Genomic DNA, 9,949 nt, shown 5'->3' on the forward strand with positions numbered 1-9,949 from the left:
TCTAGAAGCCCTGAGTTTAGTAGGGAAGAAAGATGTGTAAATAGAAAGTTACAATTCATCGTGTTAACTGTGATAACAGAGGCACAAAAAGGGAAGGAATGATAAAGGGGAAGATGGGCTGGGAGATGCTACTTGAGCTAAGAGAACTGGCTTAAAGCAGGTTCAAGGCAGATGAAGAAGGATTTTGCAGAAGCACAGAGATGGAAAGGAGTATGACACAAGAGTCTGCAAACAGTTCGATATGGCTGGAGATTAGGATGTTTGGTGGAATAGGGAGGTTGGAAAGATAGGAAAGGCTCAGAAAAAGATGCCTCTGGAGCAACTGGGAGAGATGAGAAAAACAAACAGTTCTTCTCTTCCCCAACACATTGCCAGGGCAATTCTGCTTCTATCTGTTCAATAGACTGTAATTTCATATCAAACTTCATTCGAAAAGGAAAGGGTATGGGCTGTGTTCCTTAAGAAAAAAATCTTGGGAATTCCCTGGCAGTCCAGTGGTTAGGACTCTGCACTTTCACTGCCGTGGGCTGGGTTCGATCCCTCATCAAGGAACGAAGATCCTGCAAGCTGCGCGGCGCAGTCAAAAAAAAAAAAAAAAATCTCAAACAGTACTGGTATCAGTGGAATAGTGGGACAAAGCCAAGGTGCAATGGGTTAAAGAGTGAATAGAAGATGAGGAAATGGAGGCAGCGGCTGTGGACGTACCATTCAAGAAACTTCAATAAGGGAAGAAAGAAGATAGTATCTTGCTCAGCAAGGGTCCTTTAAATAATCATATACTACTGGTGTTCAAGAGAGGAGCTAGATGTAAAAGCCATCAGTGTACAGATGCCACAAGACTAAGTAAGATTTCTTGGGAATTAGTGTAGTTAAAGAGGTCCAAGGCCTGAGCCATGGGGCACTCAGTGTTTAGAGGTCAAAGAAATGGATGCAGAAAAAGCACAAATCATTTAGCAAAACAAAGATAAATATGACTACATTAAAATTTAACACTTCTGTATGGGAAAAGACAACACAGGCTGCTAAAAGATAAGCCAAGACCGGGAAAACACGATTCTAACTCATCTAACCAAAAAAGGATTAGTAACTAGAATTTATTAGGAACTCCTAAGAATTAATAACAAAAAGATGACCCAATTGTTAAGAATTGTGTATGTATATGCATGTGTGTATATATATATGTACATACACATACATATATATTTTAACCTCACCAGTAATCTAGGAATGGTTTATCGATGTAACAAGATAACATTTTGCATTCATTTGCACAAGTAGAAAAATGTAATAGTTCAACAAGATCAAATTTTGGCAAGGATGTGGAACAACTGGAATTCGTGTGCTGTATGTGGATATGTAAAATGATATAATTTGGAGAGCAATTTGGCAATATCACAAAGTTGAAGAAATAATGTATCTCATAACCCTGTAGGTACAAAGATAGTCATTGCAGCAGCATTTGTATAATTGACAATTTGAATACATCTAAATGTCTAACGTCTACCAACACAAGAATGGATGAACAGTGGTATAATTCATATAATAAAATACTATAAAAGCAGCTGAAAATTAACAGCCTATCTAGCCATGATTAAGTGATACCAGACTAGTCCTCCTGCCATAAACAACTATACAAATGGACAAAAATTTAAGATGCAACTACTGTGAGAGTGTTTTCTGGATGAAATAAACACTTGAATTGGTAGACTGAGTAAGGAAGATTGCTCTTTCCACAGTGGGTGGGCCTCAACCAATCCATTGAAGGGCTGAATAGAACAAAAGGGATAAGTAGGAATTCTCTCTCTCTGCTTGTCTTTGAGCCGGGACATCAGTCTTTTCCTGCTTTTAGACTTGGACTTGGACTAGAAGATAAACATGATACCAAATTTCTTGTTGTAAACAATGCAAGTGAGAAAACAGTAGAGTAAGAACTTTAAAGTACTGAAAGTAAAAAAAAACGTGTAAATCTAGAATTATATCCCAGCAAAAAATATCTTTTAATAAGGTGTCTTCAGACATACAAAAGCTAAAAGAATTCATCACCACCAGACTAACTACAAGAAATGTTAAAGAATGTCCTTCAGGCAGAAGGAAATGATCCCATATGGAAATCTCCATCTGCACAAAGGAATGAAGAGCACTGGAAATGGTAACTACAAAGGTAAATATTTATGACTTTTTTTCTTATTATTTAAATCTTTTAAAAACATGATTGAACAAAACAAAACAGCAGAGTAGGCAGCTTCAAGCTCCCATCCCCACCCCCCCAGAAACATCAAAAAACAAAGCAGTGACTGTTAGAATCCAACTTTATCAGAACTCTGGAAAACAAAAGTTTACAAAAACCAAACAAATGCTATATCAAAAAAAATAGCAATTTAAAAGTGTTAGAAAGCTTTGTGGCATTTTTACTTGCTTTTCTCCCACCCATTCCCAGGCTTGGCAGCAATCTTGAAGACAGAAACCTGCATTCCCAGTGTGGGAACCTGATCCCTGGTTCCATAGGGAGCAGAGCATACCTTATTTGCAAATTATCATGTATTTCTGCTCCAACCTGTATGGAAGCTACCTGAAGGAATAATGCAGGCACTCATCTCTGTTTTGCGGAACTTGGAACTCAGGCCAGAAAAGTAGTGGGCATTGCTTGAAAATATCACAAGGTGAACAAACCACAGATGCCTGGGGCAAAATATGACAGTTGAGACACAGAATGGACTGCTGTTATGGACTGAATTGTGTTCCCCCAAAATGTGAATATTGAACCCCAATCCCCAATGTAATTGTATTTGGAGATAGGGCCTTTAAAGATGTAATTAAGGTTAAATGAGGCCATATGAGTGGGGCCCTAATCCAATATGACTAGTGTCCTTACAAGAAGAGGTAGAGACACCAGGGATGCGTGTGTACGGGGAAAAGGCCATGTGAATATACAGCAAGAAGGTGGTCATCTGTAAACCAAGAAGAGAGGACTCAGGAGAAACCAGCCCTACCAACACTTTGATCTTGGATTTCCATCATCCAGGACTGTGAGAAAATAAATTTCTATTGTGTAGGCCACTCAGTCTCTGGTATTTTGTTATGGCAACCCCCTAACAGATTAATGCAGACTGCTTAAAGTCTGGGAGGAAAAGCTGGGGAGAGTTTCTTTGGGTAATCAGAGCATTTATAATCATCTATGTATAAGAGAGAATTTAGAAGGCCACGTGAATGCCCAGGGCAAGACACATGCTCAGAAAATACCTGACAAAAACAGAAACAGATACACATATATAGAGAACAAACTAGTGGTTACCAGTGGGGAGAGGGGCAAGATGGGGTAGGAGATTAAGAGGTACAAACTACTATGTATAAAATAAATAAGCTACTGGCTTCCCTGGTGGCACAGTGATTAAGAATCCGTTTGCCAATGCAGGGGACATGGGTTTGAGCCCTGGTCCGGGAAGATCCCACATGCCGCGAAGCAACTAAACCCATGTGCCACAACTACTGAGCCTGCACTCTAGAGCCCATGAGCCACAACTACTGAGCCCACGCGCCACAACTACTGAAGCCTGTGCCTAGAGACTGTGCTCCGCAACAAGAGAAGCCACCCCAATGAGAAGCCCACGCACCGCACCGAAGAGTAGCCCCCACTCGCCGCAACTAGAGAAAGCCCGCGTGCAGCAACAAAGACCCAACGCAGCCGAAAATAAATAAATAAAATAAATTAAAATAAATAAATAAGCTACAAGGATATGTTGTACAGCACGTGGAATATAGCCAATATTTGATAGCAACTTATAATAGCAATAAAACATGAAGTATTTAGAGATAAATTTAACAATATATGTGCAAGACTTCTGCACTAAAACATTACAGTAAATCTGCAAATAATTTTTTAGAGACATTAAAGAAGATCTAAATAAATGGAGAGATACATGTTCATGGATTGGAATATTCAACATGAAGATAGCCATTTTCCTCATATTGATCTATAGATTCAGTACAATCCCAATGAAAATCTCAGTAGGTTTTTTAACTAGAAATTGACAGGCTGATTTAAAATTTATATGGATATGCCAAGAACCCAGAATAGCCAAGTCAATTTTGACAAAAGAAACAATAATAACAAAATTGGAGGAATTACACTACCTGACTTCAAGACTACAGCAAAAGTTACAGTAATCAAGACAGTATGTTGGCATAAACAAGAGTCTGTCATACAGAGTGAAGTAAGCCAGAAAGAGAAAAACAAATTATCGTATATTGATGCATATATGTGGAATCTAGAAAAATGGTACAGATGAATCCATTTGTAGGGCAGGAATGTAGACGTAGAGAATGGACATGTGGACACGGGGGGAAAGGGGAGGGTGGGACGAATTGGGAAATTAGGTTTGAGATAAATACACTACCATGTGTAAAACAGATGGCTAGTGGGAACTTGCTGTATAGCACAGGGAGCTCAGCTCAATGCTCTGTGATGACCTAGATGGGTGCGATGGGGGCGGGGGGCGGCAGGAGGGAGGTCCAAGAGGGAGGGGATATAGGTATACATATAGCTGATATACTTGGTTGAACAGCAGAAACTAACACGACATTGTAAAGCAATTATACTCCAATTAAAAAAAAAAGAAAAAAAACAGAAAAAAACCCCACAGACATATAGCTTAATGGAACAGAAGAGAATATCCAGAAAAAGACATGTGGTCAACTGATGTTCTATAGTGGCACCACTGTAATCCAATGGGGAAGATGCTGGAACACTGGGTGTATTTATCTGTCACTGCATAGCAAATTACCCCACAATTTAGTAGCTTAAATCAACAAACCTTTCTTACAGAGCCAGGAATTTGGGAGTGGCCTAAGTGGGTGGTTCTAGCTCAGGATGATGAGGCGGCCGTCAGGACATCAGTGAGGGCCGCAGCCACGTGTAGGATCTGCTTCCAAGACAGCTCACTCGCCTGGTTATTTGGAGGAGGCCTCAGTTCCTTGCCAGCTGTTGGCGGAAGGCCTCAGTTCCCCACTACATGGACCTATCCATAGGATTGTTTAAGTGTCCTCACCACATGGCAGCTGGCTTCCCACGGAGCAAGTAATCCAAGGGAGAGCAAGAAAGGGGGAAGCCACAGTGCCTTTTAGGCCTTAATCTTGTGTCTCACACCACCATTTCTATCATATTCTACTCATTAAAAATCAAGTTTCATTGGAACCAAGACACACTCATTAGATTTTGTATTGTCTGTGGCTGCTTTTCCACCACAAGAGCAGAGTGGAGTAGTTGTGATAGAGACCACATGGCCTCTAAGCCTAAAATATTTATTACCTGGCCCTGATTTACATCATCTACAGTGCTTGGCTTAATGTCTTAAACATAGTAGGCTCTCAAGAAACGTGCTAGTGCTCATAAACAGTGCGTGTTGGTTAGTTTGTTCAATAAATATTAGTTGAGCTCCTACTAAACGCCAAGTAATATCATTAAGTGCTGATTATATATAGTCAACAAGACAGAGCTGGTTCCTACACTAATTTTCTTCACTGCAGAGGTCCAGGTTGCCTCAGGGTGCAATACATATAGGACTTTATTGTGCTGCTTCCCACTAGAGGGCAGCCTGAAGCTCGTCCACAATGGCGCAGAAGTCGTGTTAACTCCACCAACAGTACTATCAGTGAAGAACTGTCAGAAAGGACAAAATACCAAACTACATAAGAGCTGTATTTATTCTCTCAAGACTGTTGTTAACAGAATTAAAAAATGCATCAAGTTTGTCGTTGGAACTCCTAGCCTCCTGTTTCTTCACCATTTCCATCCTGTTCCCTGCAGAGGTGGCGTGAACCATTATAGGCACCACCTGTAAGTTAAAAATGTGGCTGAAACAATCAGGTGCATCTCTCACCAATAGATCAGTCAGGGTGGGGAGAAAGAAGTGATTCCCGGGGAGGGATGGATCAACCTGGTAAGCACAGAACCGCAGGCCAGAAGCAATTCTGGGAGCAGAAACACGTGCCTGGTGTCTGCCACAGGAAGAGAAGAAACACATACCTTCTAGTCATTAGTCCACTATTTACTGTGCACCCACTACCTACTTTGCACTACACAGGATACAGCAATGAGGGCTACAGACATAGTACCAGCCCTCAAGGAGGATGTACTTTGACAGGGAAGTCAGACATTAAACAAATAGTTAGAAAAGCACTGAAACTACCAAAGTAGTAAAGACTGTTTCGGTTACTAATAGCATAAGAAACCAATAAAGAATGCAGTGGCATAAAACAATCATTTTATTATCCTCAGAGACTCTTTGATTCTAGCTTGTTTCTGCTCCGCAACATCTGAGAGCTCAACTAGGAAGACTCAAAGGCTAGGGGTGATTGATGGTAGGGGGTTGGAATCACTTAGAGGCATCTTCACTCACATAGGTAATGGCTGTCAGCTGGGACATCTGCTGAACTGTGGGCCGGGAACATGTACACATTTCTTCTCCATGCTGTCTCTCCACGTGGGTTAGTTTGGGCTTCCCTGGAGTATGGCAGCTTAGTTCTAAGAGCCAGCATTCCCAGATAGAAAACTGGAAGTGCACAGCATTTTGATGACCTAGCCAGGGAAGTACCATAGAGTCACTTCTGTCCTACCTTACTTGGTTAAGGCAATCATAAAGATCTGCATAGGTTCAGGGGGAAGAGACATACCTCCCACCACTCGATGGAAGAAGCTCTAAGGTTATATTGTAAGATGAGCATGTGTGATGGGAAATATTACTGTGGCCATCTTCAGAAAATTCAATCTGCCACAGGCTGTCATGATAGCATAGGAAGGGGGTATAACTTAGCCTAGGGGGTCAGTCAGCAAAGGCCTCTGTGAGGAAGTCTTGTCTTTGGCTGAGGGGGTGAAGTGCTAAGAGGAGCCTTGGAAAGAGCTTTAGGTAGAGGAATCAACAGGTGTAAAGGTTGCAGTCCAAAGAGGCTGGTGTGTTTGAATGCTGCGTTTTGGAGTGATGAGAGCCTGGAGGGCAAGGGAAAAGTGCTGCAGGGGAGGATACAGACAGGAGATACCATGTGCCTTGGCTCATGCCCTCCGTGCTGGATCCCCTGAGAAGAGAAGCAGCCTCCAGTCAGCAGTGTCTTAGGAAAAAGACTGGAGAGGACAGAGCAGGCATTGGCTGCTCCCAAACTGGTGAAAAGTGGGGAAAAGCTGCATGCTTTAGTAACTATCCTACCCCAGCAGCCCCATCATGGAAAATAAAATTGAATCTGCCCAAGTCTCATACAGATAAAGTAAGGGAAGTCTGTAGAAATAACTATGCCTGAGGTATCTGTGGATAAAAAGAGACCGCACAGGGCATGTCAACAACACAATGGAGGTGGGGAAATCCAGCAAGACTACCGTTAAAGACTTAAGTTGCCATCCCATAAGCATCTGCTGCCCCGTACTCTTTCCCCTCGTCCTCAATTCAGATCAATGACTGAATGTTTTATTTATTTTTTCTCATTTTATACTTTGGATTGAATGTGTTTCCAGCTGCTGGTCTTGTCTCAAGAGTCAGATCCAAGAGGTTTGTAAAGAATGGACACTGTGTATCACTGTGCAGGTATTAATACATTATATCAGATGAAATTATAAATATCTGTATGCACATGACAAGAGAAAAAGCTAGATATATATGAAATAGATAACCAACAAGGACCTACTGTATAGCATAGGGAACTATCTGAAATAGAATCTAAAAAAGGATATATATATATATATATATATGTAAAACTGAATCACTTTGCTGTACACCTGAAACTAACATAACATTGTAAATCAACTATACTTCAATTGAAGAAAAACAAAAAGAATAGATTAAAAAAAAGCTAGCAAATTAAGTAGGGACTAGATCATGAAGGACACTGTAAATCAGGTTAGAGTCTGTCTTGTGTGCTTCTCTAAACGCACAATTTCAATCCAACTGCAGACATATGACAGATTATGTGGGTACTAAACCACCAGCCACACTGATTTAAGCTTCTGAAATTTTGTTCCTCCTGCTTATGCATGAAATGCCTTTATTCACCCAGGCAAAATCTACTTACCTTCCAAGATTCAGCCTAAGTGTTACCACCTCTGTGAACCCTTCCTCAGCCCCAAACACATGGCCACTCCCACCCTGGTGTCCCCATTATCTTGCACAGACTATTTTCACTGCATTTATTTTTTTATATAAATTTATTTATTTTTATTTATTTTTGGCTGCATTGGGTCTTCATTGCTGCGTGCGGGCTTGCGCACCAGCTTTCTCTAGTTGCGGCGATGGGGGCTACTCTTTTTTGCAGTGCGCGGGCTTCTCATTGCGGTGGCTTCTCTTGTTGCGGAGCATGGGCTCTAGGCGCCCAGGCTTCAGTAGCTGTGGCACGCGGCTCTGTAGTTGTGGCTTCACAGGCTCTAGAGCGCAGGCTCAGTACTTGTGGCACACGGGCTTAGTTGCTCTGCGTCATGTGGGATCTTCCCAGACCAGGGCTTGAACCTGTGTCCCCTGCATTGGCAGGTGGATTCCCAACCACTGCACCACCAGGGAAGACCCTCATTGCATTTATTTATTTAATTGTGCTCATTCACATAATTGTGCTCATTCACATATACATTACTCCCCACTCTAGTCTCTGGGCTCTTTGAAGACAGGGATTGTGTCTTATTTGTTCATCTTTTGATACTCAACATGGTGAGCATTCAATAAATGTTTGCATGAGTGAATTTCATCCTCAAACTGAAGCTGACAAGAATCTGACTTCCCTACTTTGGTGGGACACCATAGACAGTTTGGGTTTCTTAAAGCTGAGGCTATGCCAAATTGAGGGTATAACAACCACTACTATGATTTAAGGACTGCTTATTCTATGCTTGCTGCTGCTTTAAGTGCTTGACATGTATTAGTTTATTTAATCTTCCCAACAGTCCTACCATAAGTTCATCAAGGGTTGAAAGGCTACAGCTGGCCACCTGGAGAAGAGGGCCCAAATGGACAGATGAAACGAGGAAGAAGATCTGGAGAGGTCTCATGAGCCCAGAGTACCAAGGCAGAGGGGCTGAAGAGTAGAGTTCTTTAGGAAGATGGTCTGGGCTGTATACTGGAGTTAGGTTTTTACTGGCTACTGCAGTATGAGACCATGAGACACAATACACAAAATGGGTACGATTCTTCATTACACAGGAACAAATGTACTGTTACTAAAATGAGAAGTTACGCTCTAAAACTTATCAAGAAAACAATTTTAAATGCTTTATGTTGTTTCCAGTTCCACAGAAGATGGAGTATGCACATTCCATCATCTTCCTCTTGCTAATTACAACCAAAATTCCTGTTCAAAATACATGATACAACTATCAAAAAACCTCTCAAAAGGTGGAGAAAAGAAGGCAGACTGGCTGGGGCCTCAAGGGACAACTCAGTGGTGAGTTCCCTGGGTGGTCTGTTTGTTTGTTTTGCCTCCTATATATTTTGGCTTGGGTGTTAGAGAAGTCTGCAACTAGAAAAATGCCAACAAGCCCCTCCCGAAACAAAACAAAACAAAACAAACCATAAAAACCAAGCTCTAAAAAAAGCCCATTCTGGGACTTCCCTGGTGGTCCAATGGTTAAGACTCTGCACTCCCAATGCAGGGGGCCCAGGTTTGATCCCTGGTCAGGGAACTAGATCCCACATGCCGCAACTAAAGATCCTGCATGACACAACGAAGATCTCGCACGTAGCAACGAAGATCCCGAGTGCCATCACTAAGACCCAGCGCAGCTAAATCAATCAATCAATCAATCAATCAACAAATATTAAAAAAAAAAAGCCCACTCTCTCCAGCAAATGACCATGAGGAGGGTAGCTCTGCAGGATGCTTACAGCCACCCTACTCTAGGCAAACACCCCAAAAGAACCCATACCTTTCTTCCTCCCCACCTGGTACTGTAGAGACTGTGGGGCAAAGCCCTGTTGACCATCCC

General features: G+C 41.8%; 1 non-coding gene across 1 annotated transcript; it reads left to right on the forward strand.

Moving 5' to 3' along the window:
• The first annotated feature begins 9,573 nt into the window (after positions 1–9,573).
• Positions 9,574–9,646, forward strand: TRNAG-CCC (transfer RNA glycine (anticodon CCC)). Its single transcript has one exon. It is a non-coding gene; the product is annotated as a tRNA-Gly (tRNA).
• Positions 9,647–9,949: the final 303 nt, after the last annotated feature.

The sequence above is a fragment of the Eschrichtius robustus genome, chromosome 16, assembly GCF_028021215.1.
Source record: "Eschrichtius robustus isolate mEscRob2 chromosome 16, mEscRob2.pri, whole genome shotgun sequence".
Lineage (NCBI taxonomy): Eukaryota > Metazoa > Chordata > Mammalia > Artiodactyla > Eschrichtiidae > Eschrichtius > Eschrichtius robustus.